Source organism: Quercus robur, chromosome 10 (genome assembly GCF_932294415.1).
Source record: "Quercus robur chromosome 10, dhQueRobu3.1, whole genome shotgun sequence".
Lineage (NCBI taxonomy): Eukaryota > Viridiplantae > Streptophyta > Magnoliopsida > Fagales > Fagaceae > Quercus > Quercus robur.
Window position 1 is genome coordinate 35,417,098 of NC_065543.1, and position 23,911 is coordinate 35,441,008.

Here is a 23,911-nt window from a genome sequence, read left to right on the forward strand (position 1 = left end):
CCATGAGTTAGCTGCTCTAGGTCATGGTCCAATTTGTTAAGTTGAATTTTCCGATGTTCTTCGTTAGCTTTATTATGTATCAATTTCGTTGTATCTTCATGCAAATTTTCCATGTATATGTTAGGGTCTAAAAGTTTAAAATAATTGGCAAATAGTAAATACAAATTTGTCTGGATATAAATTTTAAAGTCTATAAGATTTATTAGACATTGCTCAGTGTTACAAGTCTGAACATAAGAACATACAAACTGTAGAAAGAAGATTTCGAAATATGCTATGTTCGACCGATCGAAAAACATATTTGACCAATCGAAAGACGGGTTTTGTAGAATTTAATTAAAGCTCAACAGTTCTTAAGCCCATTAAGTGGTTAGAGTTTCAGATCTATTTCACATAGTATTTAAAAGAAACCCTAAGACACGTTTTGATAAGACTTTGGAGTTGCTCTTGTGAGATCTAAACGGTGTTGTGCCTTCTCATTTCAAAGTCACTATCAGAAATCATTCTCATATCACTAGAACCGGTAGATCTGAAGTTGTTGCAACAAGATCATACATAGTTGATGATTTAAACCTTTAAGGATGGCCTTGAAGTCACAAACTGCAGAGTTTGCATTGCTAAACCTTTGAGTGAGATCTCAAAGTCACAAACGTGGGAGTTTGTGTTCATCAAATCCAAGATAAAAGAGTCCATGAAATTAGAGTTACACGTGGTCGTATTAGTAAGTTCTACTTGAGGAAGTTTTAAATTTAGGGTTAAGTCTATTATAATCTTCCATCCTATCATAGTGGGTTTGTTTACCTTGAGTATAGTTAGGTTAAATCCTCCCCAGGTTTTTACTTTAAAACGGTTGGTTTCATTGGTTTTGCTGGATAATCACATCGTTGTATTATTTACTTTTTCGTTGTGCATGATATGATTTATTACTGTTTAACTTAGTTCTCATAATTAATCTAAGTAACTATATTTGGCTAATTCATTAGGTTAAATAATTTGGTTTTAAGGGGTCTAAACAAACAAACATAATCAACTAAGAGGTTCCTGCTAGGGTTTGTAAATGAATCAAATGCTTAAGCTCGGTTCGAGAAAAAACTTGTTTATATTAGTTTGTTTAGAAAATAAGCTAAGTTCAAGCCTTAATTTTAGATTTGATTATTAAATAAGTCAAGTTCAAATATAATAATATGTTCATGAACATGAGGGTTCGATTTAACTATATATAATATTTTATATTTACATTTATGTTTGTCTAAAAATATATTTATATAGACTTGAAATTGGATTGAATTAGTTTGTCAATAGATTCACATAATATTAACTTATTGATGATATAAACTGTTTATTCATAGTAAAAATTCATGAAATTGTGAAAAGGAAAAACATTTTAGCCATGGTTTCGCAATATATAAGAAGAGAATAAGTTAATTAAATAACTTGTGAACAAGCTTGAGTATGCTTAACAAGAAAATGAGTCAAGCTTTAATATAAAATCTTATTTGGTGATGAGCATGAGCTCAGCTCGTGTTATTTTTTTTTTTTTAATGAACAAGTTTTAACTTTTAATACTCAGCCTGGCTTAGCTTGTTTATAGCCCTAGTTATTGCCAGTGGAACTCACAAGTTAACTAGGATACCAAGCAACTATGTAAGTGCCCTGCATGTGAGAGTTCAAAAATCAGTTGAGATAGCAACTCTCAAGATGACTTGTGGTTCATGCGCAAGTGACTCGGTACTGTAGGCAATTCAATTATTTAAATCATCTACAATACCTCTTTTACATCCATTAGAGAGATCAAATACACCCACCTTGAGAGTGAGAATTGTGCATTCCGTTGTGAGAGTCAAACACCTTAATTTCTCTACATTTTTCTCTCTCACCATTGCCATACCTATGACGGGTGATTTACCCAAACACAAATTTCATTTACCTGAGTGTTGTGAGTTTTTTGGAGCTATGAAAGCATTGAAGTTTAACCATTTTCAACCATGGAGGCTTGGTGGTGCAATTAGTTAGCATTGCGAAATCAAGAAAGCTAGTTGAAAACAAGACTCTAAGAAATCTGTTGGTGACTAGAGCTTAGTGATTCAAGTACACTGAGTAGCTTAGGCTTGGAAGGTAATATATTCATGTACTCCAACTTATTAATTAGTGAATCATTTCTAACTTGTTGGACTGCAGAGAGATTTTTTCGCTAAATTTTTTAGTTTTTCTTTTTGATAACACATCCAATATTATCTTTGGTTTGATTCCTTTTTACCTTTTGCACTCTACAGTAATTCATTTGCTCAATTATGTCTATCTATGCAAATTGATAGTAGCATGTAATTGGTTAATTACATAAATTTCTTATTAATTTTTAAATAATCTTAATTAACTAAATCGTAATTAAAATTTAGGGTCTAAATCAACATTTAATTAATATCGGATGTCCCCGAAGGGACTCAACATTTAGAGGCCGTTTGGATTCAGTGTTTTCCGCTGAATCCAAGCTGCGTTTTTCCTTCTTCTTTTTTTCTCTCACTTCACGTGTTCCAAAGACAATAAGCACTGTAGCAGTACTGTAGCAGCACTGTTTGTCACTGTTCACGTATTAAAAAATATTAAAAACGGGTTCCACGGTACTTTTCACACATTTAAAAATTATTTTGTTACAGTATTTTCAGTTTTCAATTTCAATAACAATAAACTCAATCCAAACGGACCTTTAATTAATAACTCGTTGATGATGGGGAATGGCAAATCCAAAGCTAGCTTGTTTCTGAAAATTTCGATCCTCAATAAATTTTTCTCGCAGTTCAAAAAAAAAAAAAAAAGCTTGTTTCTGCAACAATCAACAACTTTACTACCATGGCCCATCCGCAATGTACCTTAAGTTGAATACGTGCATAGCCGTTTATTATTATTTATATATGGTCACTATTTTTTAATAGTTTTCATAGTCAGAACTCAGAACTACATATGTGACTCATGAGTCATAGTCATGGCACAGTGTTGCAGAGGCAGCTAGAGCGTGCAGACAGTGAAAGAAAGGATAGAGAGTCCTAGTGGGTCATTTTTTGACCATTTGCTTTTCAGTTGTAGACCATTTCTTTTGGACCAAAATAAAACAGCAATACACCTACAGGATGGGGTAATCAATACCTTGCAGGCCTAAGCTACGACTGCAGTCCAATCTATCTTATGCTATATTTAGTACTACCTAGTTTCATTTATTTTACATTTTCATCATTATTTGATGTACCAATAAGCTTTACTCACGAATTTTTAGACTGTTATTTCTGTGCCGAGGTGACGCTCTCATGCTCCTCCCTGGGTCTCACGTGGGACTTCAACCTAGCTCTATTATAGGATGCAAAGGAATCACTCCCAAAAGCATCACTTCCGATGCAGAAATACCAATTAGTCAATACCTATAGAAATTGTCACCATGTTTGAATGTAGGCTTTGTAGCTACGGAAAGGTCAGGAAGAAAAGGAAAAAGAAAAGAAAAGAAAATATTGACGTGTTTGGATAATGGATATAAGATGAAGAATTTGGTTAATGTGTGTCGTTAGGTTATATATTAAATTATTTATTTTTGAAAATATTTTTTTGAAATTAAAAAAACAGTTAATATTTTTATAATTTTTGAGAAATTTTTTTTTCAAAAATGAAAATTATTATGTGCAATAAAGTCACACATTAGCAAAATAAAGAAAAAAGAAAGAAGAAAAATGTGGGAATTGGGCTGATACAAAAACAGTGGGCCCCATGGAAAAGTATCACTCCACCACATTTATTTTTCTTTTTTCGCGTGCAACCAAATAGAGGAAATGACGACATGCGGTCCTTACTTTTCCCTTCCTTCCTTTCCAAACACAGTGTAAATTAATACTAATAAGAAACAACCCGACGTAGTTAGTGCAGTTCAATTTTATGTTTTGGGCATTTTTCAAACTTGTTTTGCAGATGTGTTTTGCAATCGCAACTCAAAGGGTGCAAATGCGTTAACATGTAAAATCATGATAGTGGCCCAATAAGTACGATTTTGTAAGATCTACCAAATGCCAAATAGATGCATTTGCGAAATGTTATTGTGTTTTGGACTCCAAAAGGCGAAACCAAAACAGCCACTTCTTTCATAAACTACTATTTCATAGCTTGTTGAAGTGAAAAACATTGTTTTTACATTGATTTGTCATTAACACAAATTTTCTTGAATAGATAATGGTTTCATTAGGAGATTGTTGTCTATATGACAATATCAAAGTACTGATAACACCTTAAAATGTATATTTATTTTATATATATATATATATATATATATATTGTGGGGCCTGAAATTTGAAGTCCCAGCCCACTTCACATTAAGGGCCCAAAGCCCAAGCCGAGGAGCCTATTGCCGAGGACGTATGACGAAAGCCCCTTAACGGCCCAAGAATGTGGCCGAGGATGATCTCACGCTCAACACCTCACAAGACGTCTGTGGGAAAAGGACAAACTCAGTATAAGAGCAGTACAAACGAGAAAGCTGCCAACACCATAACGTGGAGCCCAGCACCTGACAAGCCCATACCCCATACCATGCTATCCAGCTTTTCCCAACCACTCTGACGTGAAGATTGATAGGACGAGTAATTGTCCCAAACAAGGAGAAACTGACACGTAGATGAAGAAGGGAAATCGAATACTAGTATAAAAGGGAAAAAAGGAGGAGAAAGAAAGGGGGGGGGGGGGGAGGAGGCCCCCGGAGATGGAAGGAAGAAAAAGGAGGAATGGTGAGAATGTAATGCTCCTCGGACTAATTCTGAGGAGTCAAATCTTTCAAACTACATTGATGCAAGGCTCAGCTATGCAGTCCAAACTCATCTTTGTATGATCGCTCATGAAACCGGGAACAGACTGAAACCCAGCGCCCAAAGGCAGGCCTTTCCAAACCCACTCTCTACAAATCATATTGTTCGGGCCCTGTACATACGAGCCTAATGTCGTCCTTGGGTTGTTAAAAATCGTGTCCCTACATATATCTATCTATTTTTGGGCATTATCTTATTATTACTATGTTTAATTTGTATAATTAAGTTATGATTTGCATTAGTCAATATTATTTATTTTTATATAATTTCTTGAATAAAATGCCATTTATTGTGTGTAATTTTCTATTTTTAGGAAATCATGTGAAAAATGAGCTTACAAGCATTTTTGGGAGAAGGGAGAATAGAGGTCAAACTAGAATTAAAAAAGGAGCTAGAGAACCATTAATATCATGTTTAACTGTCTAAGGAGGTGCAACTGGAGTGCTTAGGTATTTTACCATGTTTGGAAGGTTCAAATTTATTAGGAACCTAGTGATTCCTAATAGGGATGGATAGGAATTGTAGGGGAACGTATGAGAATTGTGGAGAACTAGACTCAATTCGAGGTAGTCACCCTCCATAGAGAAATATTAAGAGAAAGAGGAAATGTACTTAGCAATGAATTGATTTATTTTTCAATGAATAGAAATGTGATTACAATTAGATATTTATAAAACCATAAAACTAGGATTTTTGAAGAATTTTATCAATTTTGACCAAATTTGACCTAAAATTGACTCCCAACGGGGACCAAAAATCAAATTTTGATTTGACTATTCAATCAGAATAAAACTAATGCCATTACAAAGAATATCAAATTTTCTTTTAAATGACTGCTTATGGGTCGAAATCAAAGCTAAAACGGTTAAGATATCTTAAAAATCGGGTTAGGCGTGTCATCTTGCTTCACGAGGCCATAACTTTTTACCTAACTGTTGATTTTCAAAAGGTTAAGTGATTTGGAAACTAGACATCCATATCTTTCAATTGCCACCATAATCAAGTCAATCTGAGTTCGGAAAGGCCTTTAAATGAGTCGTCAAAGTCTGAACTGAAAAATCTAGAGAAAAAGTCAAGATTGTTGATGTTAGCATGACCAACCAGTATACACTTAGTGCACACTAGAAGCCGAAAGGTCACAAAAATTATTATAAATATCCCAATTCTCAGAATTAAAAAAAAGGGCATTTGGGGCATTTTCTGGAGTAATTCTCCCTCTATCTTTTCACCTAAATTCTCTCTTAAACACATACACACAAATTTTTGATTCTCTCATCCTCCATATATCAAGAGTTAGTGTTCTTGCTTCCATGTCCTTCTCCTTGGTCCATCTTGGTTTTGAGATTTGGCGGGTGTAGATGTAGCTTTTTAGCTACAATCTACACTCATTTAATTCCTGGCACTTTTATTGCTTTATTTCAATTTCCTAGTATGTCTATTGCTTTATCTACTTCTCTAGCATGTTTTTATTGCTTTAAAGATGTTGGCCTAGCCTTCTTGGGCTAGGATATGCCGATATTTCATGATTGTGCTCCTTATGTCATATCTACATGTTTGGATATTTTGCTTGAGTGCCTACAGCTTCAATTAATTTGTCTACACCTTGTTTTCTTTATTTGCGTCATGGGTAGGGTGTAGATATTGATCCATTGGTCAAGGTTCACATCCAAACACCAAAGTCCAATAAAGGGTTTGGATTAGAGTCTTAATTGCTTGTTCATGCTTTTACTTGCTTTTATTCCTGGATCTATCATCTTGTGATGCCATGTTTGGATGATCCATGTTTAGATCCATGTTCAACTTTAGATCCATGCTTGCACATTTAGATCTAGCTTCTTGCATCTTTACCATGCTTCACATGTTTTATTCTCCCTTTTTAGCATATGCTTGTTTACACCTTTTGTGCTTTTCTTGTCTTGTTTGGTTGAATCATTTCCCTTTTTGTTGGTTGTTTGGATGTAACCGCTTGTATGAGATCTTATCATGATGATGTTGGCGTGCTTGTACTCTTGCTTCTCTCTCTTGCTTTGCTTTGCATGTTAGAGTTTCTCATGTTAGCCTTGAGTGTGCGTTATGACATGATTAGCTTTTATCCTTGAGTGTAATAACATGCTTTGTCTCTTTTTGTGTTGCTTGCCTTGCTTGCTTTATGCCATCATGTACAATTCTCATGCGATTGGTTGCATCTTTTGCATATTTATTTATCTTGCTCATGCATGTGTCTTTGCTTGTTTGTTTCTATCTTCTAGCATTGATCCAAATATTGATTCCGTGTGGGTTCATACTTGTCTTTACACACGGGATCCTTCGTCCCTTTCCAAGAACCTTGCCTATTGGCACCTGTGTCATTTGTGATTCAATTCAATGGATCTATGAATACCAAATCCAAATCTACATTTGTCCCCTGAGGACACATGCTTTCTTTATGTGCTTGTTTGTTCACATGCTTCCTTCTTTGTTTGTTTGTTAGCATGTCTCCTTCCTTTGCTTAATTATTTACTTTCAGCATGCCTATTTTCCGCTTCCTTTCTTTGTTCATTTGCTTGTCTACTAGTTTCCTTGTTTGTTGTATGTGATGGACAGAGCACGCATGCAACTTCCAAGTTCTTCTTCTCTACTCCACCCTAAAGACCTCCACCAAAAGCCTCCCCCCTTTATCATGTAGATCTTGCATGCGAGTATAATCCATTTCCCTAACTTTTTTTATGTTGCTATAATGTGAATATAAGAATAAATCATGCTAGTGGATTATTTAAGTTGCTTGAATGTGCTTGAATGTTATTCATATGTTCTTGGTTGTTCATCACATATTCATGCATGATACTAACTTTGATCTTAAATCCATATCCAAAATATGAAAAACATGTCAATTTCATAATTTTTCCAAATACTTGAATTTAGGATATTACCATTCACACCCATTCACTTGAAGTTATTTTTGCAATAATTAATAAGTGAAATTGATAGGCCAAGAATGTATTGATCACTTGTGATATATTAATTGATTAATTAATCAAATTTATTAATTAATCAAATTAACATGCAAAGTGCGTGGTAGCACAAACAAATCACCAATTAACTAAAGTATGCAGTGAAAAATAAATTGATACGGTGATTTGTTTATGAATGGGGAAAACCTATATGGTAAAAACTCCATCGGGTGATTTTAAGGTCACCACTCCCGAGAATCCACTATTATTAAAACAAGCGGTTACAAGTAAAGGAATCCCAGTACCTTATACCAACCTACAGTTGAACCCTTACCCCAATACCTAATTGGACTTGTTCTGTAGTGATAATCTCTCATTTTCAATACACGGCTTCCAGTACGTGACTAACTAATAGATGCGCAGATCTTAGTACGCAACTTGATCACCAACTTGAGAAGGATGTCGGCTGCAAAATTCTTCTGTTTATCACATGATGAAGATCATGAAGTTGCTTGGTCACAAAACCCTATAGTGTATAAACATAGCAGCTTCTTCAAGAGAAAGAATAACTAGGGCAAACTAGGTTTCTGGTCACACTTTTCTTCACACTTGTGAACTTGTGCTCTTGTGCAACTTGCATAACCTTTTACGGCCCTTAAAATAATCCCTATATATGTTTAGGGTTGTGAGAAAAGAAAGCTCAAACATACATTCACAGATTGGATGAAAATCAGCTCTGAAAAACTAAACTTCATAAATCTCAATAGATACCCTATTTGTCGAGCAGCTGTTGAGCCTCAGGTTGAAACAACTCTTTTAAACCTCAATAGATATTGGGTGTTGAGTTAGCTGTCGAGATTTAATGAACAACACTTCTTCACTTGATTCTTGGATAGATATGCATGGCTTTAACACTTGAACTTGAAACCTTATTTCTTGAAATATTAAACACATCCTAGATCTACCCAATTACAAGTAAAGTGCGTTTTGTCAAAAGATTAACCAATTACATAAAATGTTTATATATGTTCCTAACATGAATCACATATGTCCTAACAGAAATTAGGGTTTATCACATGCATATACATTAAATTCAAGCAAAGCAATGAACATGCAATTGATTGATAATATGTTGGATGATATGTCATGAATGTTGGCCACTATAGTCTAAAAAATCGGTTTCACTGGACAAGGTGGGTGCCTAATACATTTCCATCTTGTAACATAACTTTCAAGCTTAGATTAAGGGTTAGTAGATCAAATGCTTATCCATGTAATTTTTAATCTTTGGATTGTAATTAGGAAACAAAGTCATGTATTTTATCTTAGATTGTATCTAGAACTTAGAACCAAAGCCATGTAATTTCCTATGATTAATGTACATTTATTCTCAAATTAATAAAACGATGAATTTTTTAATTATGGTTTTCTTATTTATTCCAATAATTAAATAAGTGGTGACTCCATTGTAAAACCCTTAATCTAAAGATAAAAATGTAATCAATAACCTCTATTTTGAGAGGCAATAATACGACTCAACCCATTCACGTGAGTTTGGCTCAAACCAATCACTTCTAAAACGGGTTGGTGGCGTGGTCTTTCACAACAAAAAACTTGTATTTTCTTATTCTCTCATGGTAGCTTAAGCCCTCAACTAGGGCTAAGGGTTTTATTTCTTCTATACAGTATGATAATTAATTGTGATTCTTCCTAAGCTTTAAGACTCCGACATATTTAATTGTTCAATGAGATTTCTTTTGATGTATGAGTTCTTCCATACTTTCAATAAGTTCAATCATATTTTTTCCTTTTTGTTAGATGAATTTCTCTCAAAATCACATTTTTAATTTAGGTAACCATGCGTTTTTGGATTGTCTCAATTCAACCGAATCATAGTTAATTTTTTTCATTGTCTAAGAACAATTACTTATTAAACATATTTCTTTTTATATCACAAAGAATTTCATATTGTTATAAGGAAACACCTTAATGCTCTAGTATTTACATTACTGATTTCAATCAATCTAGGGCTATCCACAGGTTGAGCCAGGTAGGTTTGTGCCCAACCCGAACTCTACCCAAAATATTTGGGTGGGTAAAAACAAAACCCAAAACCGACCTGAAATTCTTGTCGAATTGGCTAGTTCAAGTCTTTTTGGGCTTCGGGTTATACCAGTTGGTTTCAGGTTTTGTCCCCATGGCCAAGATTTGGCCGTATTCGTTAATATCTGGTCGATATCTAGCCAGATTTGTCAAGATCTCAACAAATCTCGAAGGATCTAGATTAGATCTCGACTAAATCTCGTTGGGTTTGGTACAAATCTCGACATACTAAGGATGAGAGAGAGAGATGGCGTCGAGTCGTTTCGGTTTCCATCGGGTTTCGAAACCCAAAACTGCCACTTGACCGGCACCCCTTGGGTTCTGAAGTAGGAAACTTGTCGTCGATTCCGACAGGTTATCAGTTCAATTGGACTGCCCTAAATCAATCATTATTATTGTTTTTGTTAATAAGGACCAAGAAAAAATATTTTTCTTCACTAAAATTGCTATTTAGTTACATTCTCTTTGAGTTTATCTTGCTTCTTGTGGTTTGACCTTGGTACTCTAAGAATAATATATTGCTACGATCTCTTGGACTTGGGAGTGAGCAAGCAAGTACAATGCAACATTTACCGTATTAATTAGGAGATTTATAGAGCTCATTGTGAGTTAGGCATTAGGAGCAACTCAAACAAACATCAATAAAACCCAAGAAAGCATCTTCAACTCTTCATAGGTTTGTGCAAAAGCTTGCTCCAACTCTCAAATAGATTTGTTAGTAAGTTGAGCACATGGCACATGATTTTGCCCATTTATTAGGCTTTGTTTAGTTGGATGATGAAAAAGTAGAAAAGTGGGGAATAAAAAAGATTTAGTTTTTTTTTTATGCGAGTTTGGTTAGGAAGATGGAAAAGTAGAGAAATAGTAAACTCTTTGTTTGATTGAAAATAAAAATGAGAGAATGAAAAATATAGTTTATATAAATTTACTCTAATGCCCTAATTGCATAAAATCATGACTAATATGTGGTTAGATACATTAAACCATGTAGTTTTTAGTAAGATACATTTAACAAAGTCTAATTTTTCTGGCCAAATGAAAAAAAAGTAATCAAAAGCATTTTTTAGGAAATATGTATCATGTAAACTGATCTCCTTTATTTGAGATGTCCACCATTGTGATTTCATCATGCTCTCCATTGCTTTACACGTGTCCCATATGCCATAGTATGATAGTACGGAACAAAGAAATCAACAGAACCATTTGATTAGTGAATTTGGAGGACAAAAGATGTTGCCTCCCTGAGCGCTTGCGGAACTTTACTGTTGGATAGCAATGGTTAGTCCAAGAAATTCTTCTGCTTCGTGGTCATCATTTCATTGCCGGAACTGTCGTTGCAGTCAACGCACTTCTTCTTTATCACGGAACTATGGTTTGGAGGTTGATAAATTACATAGAAAGATAGATATAGAATTTTTTATACAGTGAAATTATTGAGAGAGAAGAGTGTTAAGCCTATTGTGTACAAATGTCATTTCGATTTTTGCTCCTGTTTTCACAACTTAAAGGAATCAACTCAAATCCTTAGTTAAAATTGTCCTTTACCCTCATTAAAACCGTACAAGAAATGCCCCACAAATTACACCAGATTTTTCTCTATAATGAGCTCTTAAAATTCCCGTAGCAACTAATTCCAGTTTCACATGCCATTTAATAGCTTGAAAAATGCATTCTTTGATAACACCATTGTTAGAAATTGTTTTAGATCCCTAATTAGAATTGGTTTGTGTTTCCATGAAAAATGTTTTCTCTAAAAAGACTCTCTCTAGGCATAGAAGGCAAGAATTTTATTGGTGTGGAAAAAATTCTCTTTTTTATATGGAAAAAAAATGTATTCCTTGTTCAAGAAGTAATTGATATTCATGTCCATTATAGAATTGAGCCTTATAAATAAGTATTATTGCAAAAAGTTCGGTTGTTTTTGTCCAAGGGACCTCTGGCATGAGAAGAGGAAAGAAGCCTCCTAAAAGAACTTATAGTGGGTTAATTCAAAGTAAAGTTTGATAAATTTTTGGGGTTGAAAGATACTCGTGGTTGTGTTAAGAGTTTGTTATTTTGTGACTGAGAGAGATTTTAGGTGTATTGGGGGTTTGGGATTGTGAGTTTGTATCATTGTCTTATATGGATATTTTATTTTATTATTCATGTGAAAACACTTTCACTAACCCCCACTTTATGTATCTCACTTTTTGCACAATATATTCCCTTACTTTTTCTGTTTCACTTTATGTATCTTACTTTATTCTTTATTAATCATGATATGTCATATGTTTAATTATTTTATAAGAGTGAGTTTCAGTTAACTGGTAAAATCTTTGATGGTTGAATAAAAGATCTGGGGTTCAATTTTCGCCTACACCAAAAAACTGATTGGTGTCTTGGTTTGATAATAAAAAGTTATCATCAGTAGTAGACGTCATAAGTTGAAACTCAAATTATATATATATAAGAAAGTTGAACAAATACATGACAGAATGTGATTTGTAGAGCATATATTAAGACAGAAGGTTTGTATTTAGTATTTTATATTACCACTTTTAACACATCCTTTATCCTATACTCTATTTAAATATTAATATTATCATTATTTTTTTTTTATAAGAGAGATTGCTATAGTGGAGGGAACATGAGAGAGAGAGAGAGAGAGAGAGAGAGAGAGAGAGAGAGAGAGAGAGAGAGAGAGAGACTGTTTTGTGAGATTAAAATAATTAGGGTGCAATAAATAGTTTTTTACACATATGGTGCCACATTGAAATGCAAAATAGATAAAAATGCCTTTTAGAACGTTGGATGCTAATGCTCTAAGAGCATTCATAGCAAACTCTTCAAAACAACATTTAGCCAAAAATATAACTAAATCCACCCAAAAAGCTCATGCATTGGGCTCAATAAATTTTCAAATTTTTTTTTTTTACATTGTTTATCATTACATTAAAAAAAAAAACTATTTTTTAATTCATTTTTTCGTTTCTCTATCTCTACGTCTGTAACTCTTTTCTCTTCTCTCTCTCTCTCTCTCTCTCTTGTAATGATCAACACAGATTTGGGTTTAATATATTTATTTTCTCATTGGTGATTCTCTCTCTAGAGATGACTAGGTCATTGGATTGCAAATGACACTGGCTAGATCTATGGATCCATGGTGTTATACTAAGCACTTAAACCCCAAAAAGACTAGTCATAAGTGAATCTTGAGTTTATAAGTAATTTACTTATGAACTCAAGATTCACTTAGTAAACATGGATTTGATGTGGAACCTAGCACATGCCTGCACAACAAACATTTATAAAACAATTCAATTTATACAATTTGTGGTATCACACTAACAATCCCAATAATGTAAAACCCTTAGAATCGCAACCAATTGTGCTCTTGGTTGTCATCTCTAGACTGGATCATGTTCATTGAAGTGAGAGGAATTCGCCACGCTCATGTACTTTCGCTCCCTCAAGCTGTGGATGGAATCCTTAAAGAAATGAACAACTTTACAAAATTTGATTTTTATTTTTTGGTGAAAGTATTTCTTCAAAATGGGATCAAAAGAAAAAGATTTGAGATTTTAAAAAATGTGAAATGAGGATCTGTTATGATTTGGGAAAAAAAAAAAAAAGAAAAAAGAAAAGAGAAGAGGACTTGAGTTATATATATATACAGAGGACATGTTTTTGAGTGGGGGAGAAAGAGGATGTGAGAATTTTGATAGTTTTTAGACCCCTTAAAACAATTGATTTAACCTAGGTAATTAGCCAAGTTGTTACTTAGTCAAGTTTAACAAATCTAGGTTATCACAATAATAAAGATCAAATCATGCAAAGCAGCGGAAAATAAATAACACAAGATATGATCACCTAGGAAACCAAACCGGTAAAAACCTAGGGAGGATTTGACTTAGCTATCCTCAAGGTAAACTTGAATCCACTATCTTGAAAGAATTGAAGTTCATACAATAAGACTTACAAGCCCCCATGCTCGACTTCTTATTGCTACCAACTAGTAGAACTTACTGACACGACCACGTGCAAGCTCCGAATCCATGGACTCCTTCTTTCTTGGAATCACCACCAGATACAAGCACATCCACTTGTGTTTTCTTTAAACTTCATTGGCAGCAACTGAATTGATCATCAAGATGTAGATAAATCTTCTCCTTGAAAACCCTAAGTTTGTGTAAAGGAAAACTCCTCTAGATCTCACAAGAGATTTACACAAACCGCAATTATGAGCAATACTAAAACGTGGCTAGGGTTTACCTTTTATACTTAGGACAAATAAGAAACCTTAAAAATTTTTTAAAACACTTAGGGTTGAGTAGGAAAAATCTGCAGAAAATCATTCTGCCCGAGTTTTGATCGATCGAGCCTATCTTTCGATCGATCGAGCCAGGCCGAAAGGCACAATGCTTTACTGCTTTAACTCGATTCCAACTTTACATAAATGCACAACTTTGAGCTAGTCTAAAACACTTCTAAACACATTGTTTTGATCATGATTTGCCAATAATACAAATTAGAGTTCTAAATACATAAAATCCTAAGACTTTAGAACCTAACAAACTCCCCCTTTGGCAATCCGTGACAAAACACAACTAGAAATTCAAAGTTTACAAAATAAAAAGGCCTTTACAAAATAATGCTCATAAAACAAATTCAATCCTAACTACTATCCATCAGTTGCAAGTGTAGACAGCAGCTCAATTGAATCAACCTGTATATTTCCTGAAACACTAAACAAAATGCATAACCGCATGTGTGGAAACAATACAAGTAAACAAATTAACTTCTTGATTTCAAACAACACATAATAAAGACATATATCAATGAATAACTCATAAATATAAATCAATAAGCAGTTTGAAACAAGAAACATATAAAGTACCAACAAAACATAATACTCCCCCTAACATGAATATCCCATCAAAAAACATGGCAAGAGCTAAAAATATAAAGTACAAAGTGAAGCACCTAGATACAATCTAAACTCCGCAAGCTCCAACCAAAATAAATAAACTTCCCCTAAAAGCAAAAACACTACAAAGTACTCCCCCTTTTTGTGACGGAATGCCAAAGGGCAAACAAAAATCCATCATTAAAAGGGAGGTGGTCTAAACTGCGCCAACTTTGCACGCAAGGCACGGATCTCATTGAGCATGTCCACCAAAATCTGTCCATAAGTTGCCTGAACGGTCAAGACATGATCCAACGTACGACGAATGTCTGAATCATCTGAAGCAGTCAGTGGAGGAACATCAGCATCAGCAGCAGCAGCACTCGATGTCTCAGCAGCATCAGTACCTGTAGAAGAGGAAGGATAGGGTACACCACTAGATGACGCACCTCTAGGATGTGAAGGTGCAACTCTCAAGTGAGCAGCCCTCTGTCGAAGAAAAGTGGCACCTATGGGAGCAACAACATGCACAGGCTCCTCAGACAGGAAACCATCTAGACCTAAAAAGAGCAAAAGCCTATGAATGAAAATAGGATGAATAAGCGCATGCCCTACAGCAGAACTCCTATGAACCTCGTTCAAAGAACGAAGGAACAAATGAGAAAAACTGATAGACGCTCCAAAAACAAAAGCATACAAAAACACACATCGCTCTAAAGGGATGGTGTGGAAGTGAGAAATAGGCCACAACGAATGACACGCTATCCTAAAGAAAAGATAGGCAATCTCGGTAAGCTCAGCGGACGTGATCCAAGGATCAGAACCCTACTGGATAGATGACCCAGTGATGTAAGACATGACTACATCTAATGAGGGTGACTCATCATAGGGATAGACAGGCTCCCGAACAACCGGCACCCCAAGAGCCTCAGCCACTACCCTAGGGGTAATGGTGAACTTAATACCTCGTATCCAACTCCTAACAAGAGTGTTGGAATCATAGACGTGGCAAGAGAGGTTCGAGAAGAACTCTCTAATCAAGGCGGTCGGGGGTGGATGATCTATCTATAAGAGAGGCAACTAACCTCTAGACTCAAAATTGGCCCTAATGGCCGGATCAAGCTCATCTAAGACTACGGCTCACTCAGCCCAAATCTTACGCTTACTGTTCAAGGTCTCAAAGGCTTCTCGGCTTCTATCATTCCTAAACATCTCACTCCTAGAGGGAGACTCAGAGGAAGTGGAAGGGGAAGGGGTTTTATGGGCTCTAGTTTTCCTAGGCATGGTGCTAGGATAAGGACCAAAATACAGAGCAAAAGAACAAAACACAAAACCAAGGGCAGACTGCAAGTTAGCACAAAAAAAAATATAGAATTAAAATCTATATGATGCATGACAAATTTAAATGGTATGATGCATGTTCTAATGCAGTGAATTAAGTCCAAAAAGTTCAAATTCACAAAATTGGCTTGAACATAGATGTATTAATACAAAAACCCCAAAGTTTGGAAAACCACTTGATCAATTTGAAAAATATTGACGAATTGATCATCACACATGATAGAATTCAAAAATTAATGACCAAATACATCAATTTGACAAGCCAATTTTATCAATTTAACCCAATTAGACAAAATCCCCAATTCGGAACAATTTCAAACCCTAGAATTTCCAATTTTTCAAAAACCATAAAATTGATCAAATTAACCAACAAGGATCATTAATATAACATCCTAGAACAAAAACTCATTGATCAATTTCACCAGAAAAGGTTTGAATCATCAAAAACCCCCAACATGTGAAAAGTGCCGAAAATACCCAATACAATGCATGAAATCATGAAATAAAATGCAAAGGGAAGGGCAAAAGAGACTTACCGGCCTTGAAGGACAAAAACCTTGCAAAAACCTCGGAAGAAAACGACAAAAAATCATTGGTGGAGCCTTAGCCAAGTCGGAGAGAGAGAAAATGTTGAAAATTTTTGAAAAAGTACCTTTTGAAAAAGACATTCTAACCTTTTAAAAAAACATGTTTTATGAGTTTCGATCGATTGAAAAACAGCCTTGATCGATCGAAACAGACAGAGACTCTATCAAAATAATTTGTAAAGAGTTCGATCGATCGAAAAACAGTTTCGATCGATCGAAATAGACAGAGGCTCTCTCTAACATAATTAAAAATTTTCGATCGATCGAAAAATAGAATGGATCGATCGAAATGGGCAGAGGCTCACCAAATTTGAGGAAAACACAGTTTTTTGAAAAAAAAAAAAACATTTAGAATCAACTCAAAGCATTGAAATTTAATAGCAAAATGCATGAGTATGAGATGATATGATTTTCAAAACAAGAATTTTAAGCTAAATTCCCAAACAATAAAATTTCTTGTATTCTCCACAAAATTTCAAGCAAGAAATTAATTTTGCACAAAATTCAAGGTATTTGCAAAACTTGGTTGGTCAGACAATTAACACACACAATAACATGTACAAAGTTTATCAAAGAGTAACTCGTGTAGTGTGTGCACTAGCAAAAGCTTGAGATACATGTGAGGTGATATGTGAATAGCAATCAATCAAAAAGTTTACAAAATTCATTATAAAGAATTTAAAAGAGACTATCACCTAAAGAGTTACATCATATAACTCCCACATCTCCTAGATCATAAGTTTGCAATTATGTAAGTTTCTTGAATTTATGCTTCATAATGTACATATCAATTTTAAGTCATGTGAGTTTGGCATCAAGTCTAATAGTACACACCAATTTTGATTTTAAGAATTAAGCAATTTAAACCGAGGCTTCACCTTATGTTCTTTTTGTGCATGTGTTACACTTTCTCGAGCACAAAATCTTATGATATGCACTAAGGTGTTCATAATTGGCTAGTGAACAGTGGTGAGATGGTTATTTATGTTTTTCTCTAAAAGTTCAAGTCCAACATTCAAAAACATGTGATTTCAAGATTAAGACAGTGTAATCAAAAATCATAAACATCTTTCTCACACAACATGCACTACAAAACTTCAACTAGTAAAGTGCAATAAGTAAGCTCATCAAAGCTAAACAAGGTACAAAAGACATGTTATGTGAAAATAAATTGACCAACCTTGTTCTCAAAAACCAAGAAGAATAGTACAAAACAAAATTTGCTTCCTTTTTCTTCCTTTTTTTTTTAATTAAAAAAACTTAGAATGAAATGCATGAATGTTATGCAATGTAAATCCTAGAAAACAAAAAACACAACAAAACCAAATAGCAATGGTCACAAAGGATAGAGCAATAAAGCACAAGGACCAAAAAGACCAAGACAAATCAGGGACACAAAATCACACCAATTACTTGACGAAGAGTCTCAAACTTACTTCTATCAAGAGGTTTGGTGAAAATGTCGGCATTCTAACGTTCAGTAGGAATATACTCAAGACACACAATCTTTCTTTCAACAAGATCCCTAATGAAATGATACCTAATCTCTATGTGCTTAGTCTTAGAATGTTGAACAGGGTTCTTAGATATGTCAATAGTACTAGAGTTATCACAGTAAACCACCATGGTATCTTGGGATATCCCATAATCAGTTAAAACCTTTTTCATCCAAAGAAGTTGTGAGCAACAACTTCCAGCAGCAATATATTCTGCCTCGGCAGTAGACAAGGACACAGAATTTTACTTTTTACTCATCCAAGTAACAAGATTAGCACCAACATAAAAACACCCACCAGTGGTGCTTTTTCTATCATCAGCATTACCAGCCCAATCAGAATCAGAAAAACCAGTAAGAGACAGATTAGACTCTTTACTATAAAATAATCCATAATTACAAGTTTCAACAACATATTTAATTATTCTTTTGACAGCATTTAAGTGTGAAACTTTAGGATTAGATTGAAATCTAGAACAAACACCAACACTAAATGCAATATCAAGCCGATTAGCAGTCAAATATAAAAGACATCCAATTATACTTCTGTATAATGTAACATCAACAGACTCACCTGATGGATCATTTGTTAATTTTGCATTGGCGGCCATTGGTGTTCTAGCATAGGCAGCATTGTCCAGTCCAAATCTCTTGACTAGATTCTTTGCATATTTTACTTGGTTGATGTAGATCTCTGAATCCGTTTGCTTCACCTGTAATCCTAAGAAATAAGTTAGTTCACCAACCATACTCATTTCAAACATTGCCTTCATTTCATCTGCAAAAGAATGAGTAAGAGAGTCATTAGTAGCACCAAAAACAATATCATCTACATAAATTTGAGCTACAATAAAATTGTTCTTATCCTTTCTTATGAAGAGAGTAGTGTCTGCAAATCCCCTTTTGAAGCCATGCACAGTGAGATATGTAGTCAATCTATCATACCAAGCCTGTGGAGCTTGTTTTAAACCATATTGTGCTCTCTTCAATTTATACACATCATCTGGTCTGTGAGGGTCAGCAAAGCCTTTAGGTTGTTCAACATATGCTTCTTCTTGCAGCATTCCATTCAAGAAAGCACTTTTGACATCTATTTGATATAGCTTGAAGTTCAGATGACTAGCTATAGCCAACAATATCCTAATGGATTCCAATCTTGCTACTGGAGTAAAGGTCTCATCAAAGTCAATCCCTTCCACTTGTGTGTAGTCTTGAGCAACAAGTCTTGATTTATTTCTGATAACAGTGCCATGTTCATCTGACTTGTTCTTAAAGATCCATTTAGTTCCAATTACATTTACACCATTTGGTCTAGGAACTAATTCCCATACATTATTTCGAACAAATTGATGAAGTTCTTCATGCATAAAGTTTACCCAATTAGTATCTTGAAGTGCCTCATCTACTTTTTTCGGTTCGAATTGGGACAGATAACATGAATGTGTAATTACACTTAAGGCTTTTGACCTTAATCTCATGTTGTCATTCAGACTTCCCAATATATTTGAGGAGGGATGATTAAGCCTTACTCTAGAGGAAAGACCTTTAACTAGAGATGTAGATGTACCTTTCTGTTCTGATGAAGGACTAAACTCATGTTAAACCTGTTGAGTCTCATGAACTGGAGTGGATGGTTCAGGACTTGATGGCACAGAAATTGCATCATTCAACACCATTAGCTCCTCATCACTATGTTTCCCAACATAATCAACAGGAAGAGAATCATTAACCTCCATAGGCTTATCTTGAACCGGAGTAGTACTTTCTGAATATGCTTCTGGACATACTTCATCATTGGTCACAACATTTGACGATTCCATGACAGTTTTGGTTCTCAGATTATACACTCTATATGCTCTACTAGTAGAGAAGTACCCTAGAAAATATCCCTTGTCACTATTTGCATCAAATTTCTCTAGGTTCTCTCTATCACGTAGAATGTAACAATCACTATCAAATATCCTGAAACACTTAACGACCGGCTTCTTTCCTCTCCAGAGTTCATAAGGAGTCTTCTTGGAATCAGGTCTAAAATACACCCGGTTGAGTGTATGGCAAGCAGTGTTAACTGCTTCTCCCCAGAAAGATTTTGGCAATTTTTTATTGTGCAACATGACACATGCCATCTCTTGAACGACCCTATTTTTCCGTTCAACTATTCCATTTTGTTGCGGTGTCTTAGGTGATGAGAATTCTTGATGTGTGCCTTATTCATTGCAGAAGGTAGCTAGCTTGGTATTCTCAAATTCTCTTCCATGGTCACTTCTGATTCTGGCTACCACAGTATATTTTTCAACCTGCAATTTCTTACACAGATGTATCATCTTCTCTGGAGCCTCAGCTTTATCTTTCAAAAGCATAACCCAAGTATATCTGGTAAAGTCATCCACAACCACTAGAATATACTTCTTTCCTCCTAAACTCTGAACTCGAGCAGGACCCATAAGATCAATATGCAGTAACTCCAGAGGTCTTGAAATTTGAACACTAGCCATAGACAGATGTTTAGATTTTATCTATTTACCTATCTGACATAGTCCACATATGCACTTATCTATCTTCTCAAACTTAGGTAAACCAACAACAGCATCACATTTGGAAATCTTTTCTAACTGCTTATGACTTGCATGCCCCAACCGTTGATGCCACAAATCAACTTGGTCAATCTTTACACTAAAACACTTGTTGCTTATGCTTGGTGTCAATCCATAATAGTTGTCCGCTGTCTTTACACCAACACACATACAGTCACCTCTTCTATCAAGTAACATTCATACTTAGTGAAGAGAACATTTAGTCCATTGTCGCAAATCTGACTGATGCTAAGTAAATTTGCCTTCAGTCCATCAACATACCAAACATCTTCAAAGACCGGTAATCCTGGGATGTCCACAGTTCCAATGCCTCTGATGACAGATTTGCTTCCATCTCCAAAAGTGACTGTCCCAATCTTTCCTTCAAAGAGAGTCTTGAATAATCCTTTGTTTCCTGTCATATGCCTGGAAAAACCACTATCCAAATACCAAAGACAAGAATCACGTGCCTTTAAGGCGGTTAAGACAGTATAACACAAATAATTATTACCATATATGATAAGACCAAGACGTTCAAGGAAAGATTTAACAAACTCAACAAGAGACAAATACACAAAGTAAGCAAGTTGATGAATAAGCAAAAAAAATTTCCAAGAATCCATAACAAAGGGGTTAAGGATCAGCTCAGTGATCAAAAGATCAACAACAAAAGAGCTACCCGCTCTGATACCACTTGATAGTTTTTAGACCCCTTAAAACAATTGATTTAACCTAGGTAATTAGCCAAGTTGTTACTTAGTCCAATTTAACAAATCTAGGTTATCACAATAATAAAGATCAAATCATGCAAAGCAACGGAAAATAAATAATACAAGATATGATCACCTAGGAAACCAAACCGGTAAAAACTTGGGAAGGATTTGACCTAGCTATCCTCAAGGTAAACTTGAATCCACTATCTTGAAAGAATCGAAGTTCATACAATAAGACTTACAAGCCCCCACGCTCGACTTCTTATTGCTACTAACCAGTAGAACTTACTGACACGACCACGTGCAAACTTTGAATTCACGGACTCCTTTTTTGGATTCACCACCAGATACAAGCACATCCGCTTGTGTTTTCTTTAAACTTCAATGGCAGCAACTGCATTGATCATCAAGGTATAGATAAATCTTCTCCTTGAAAAACCTAAGTTTGTGTAAAGGAAAGCTCCTTTAGATCTCACAAGAGATTTACACAAACCGCAATTATGAACAATACTAAAACGTAGCTAGGGTTTGCCTTTTATACTTAGGACAAATAAGAAACCCTAAAAACGTTTTAAAACACTTAGGGTTGAGTTGGAAAAATCTGCAGAAAATCATTCTACCCGAGCTTCGATCGATCGAGCCTATCTTTCGATCGATCGAGCCAGGCCGAAAGGCACAATGCTTTCCTGCTTTAACTCGACTCCAACTTTACATAAATGCACAACTTTGAGCTAGTCTAAAACACTTCTAAACACATTGTTTTGATCATGGTTTGCCAACAATACAAATTAGAGTTCTAAATACATAAAATCCTAAGACTTTAGAACCTAACAAATTTGTTAAGTGTTGTGAGTTTTTAGTTTGGGTATGGGCCTTTCGATGGCAAGCATGTGGTAGTTTTGACTCTTTTGAGATTAGGTTGATTGTTGCGGCTAAAGATGCAGAAGCAATGACAAGAAGAGGAAAATAAAAATAAAAAAAGCTCAAAGGCTAGTGCTCTCATACCATGTAGAAAACTTGTGATGGAGTGATAGAGAACAAGAAAAATATGGGAGATTTACATGCACGGAAGTGTTCAATTGTGGTGGTTATTAAAGATATAAAATATTAGTTTGAATAAAACTTGTGTAATGGGGTATTTATAACCAGCTTATATGAGGGAAGTGCCCAAGAGTTTATAAACATATAGTTAAGTTTACACTAAATTCATGTGGAATACTAGGATTATAACAAAATATCCTACTATGGCTAAGGAATCACACTGAGTCTGAATTATGGCTTTCAAATTTTAAAGCACTAATTATGTAATATAAACTACAGAATAATTCTAATAACATATGTTTGCATTCTAACATATCCAGTGTATTGATACACTAGACACAAGTTGTGTCCTAATAACAATTAAAAATGCAAATCACTTTCAATCACAAGATGGTTTAGTAACCTTATGATTTAAGGTATATATTTCATAGATTGAACAAAATAACGTCACAATTTCTCATACATAATAACAAAAAAAATCCGTGAAAACTAAAATACAATAACTATAATTACACAAAGAAAATCCTGCACGCTAAGAAATAACCTAGCAAATGCTAGTTGTAAGATTAGACTGATCTTACAACTAGCATTTGCTAGGTTATTTCTTTCACCAACCCTCATGAAAACCAGCCATGTAGACAAAAACCATGACTAGTACCAGTTACATGTACATTAATACTATCTATAATAACCACGAAGCATTCTTATTGGGTGTTTGAAAAACCACAGAAACAGTGGATAGAGTGTATTGTTTATTGGTAAACTATGACTTCACTAACCCCTTTGAAACTCCCACCTAAAAATGCGAAGTTTTACATGACTAATAACCCAAAGTTTCACACACACAGTTCTCCTTTTCTAAGTTTTCTCATTAACCAAACATAACAATTAGAAAAACAACACTTTCAAACAAAAATACTAACAAATACACAAGGTCATTTTCTTTCCCTTTCACTTTCATATTCCATGATTTTCTCAGCAACCAAAGAGGAATTAAGTGAAGACAAAAGAAAGAAAGGAGTAAGAATACCTTGCCAATACTTAGAACATGTTTCACAAACCAGGAGCCAGGACCATAAACAAATTGTAGAAAAAGAAAATAAGGAAGGGAAGGAGAACGTTTTCGTATATAAGACTTAGAAGTAATCCTTTGAATACCCAGTTTTATAATACATGATAATACATTTCAATATAACCCATTTTTATAATGGGAATTACATACACAACCAAAATTTTGAAATTTGATTTGATTGCTTCAATTCCACAATTTTCTCTATCAATCTTTTTTTTTTCCCCAAAAGATCAATTTTTTCATTTATTCCAATCCCATGCTTTTCTCCTCTGAATAAAGATATGAGAGAAATTAAACAGACTGAATATTGTTGTCATATTAAATAACAGGGTTCAA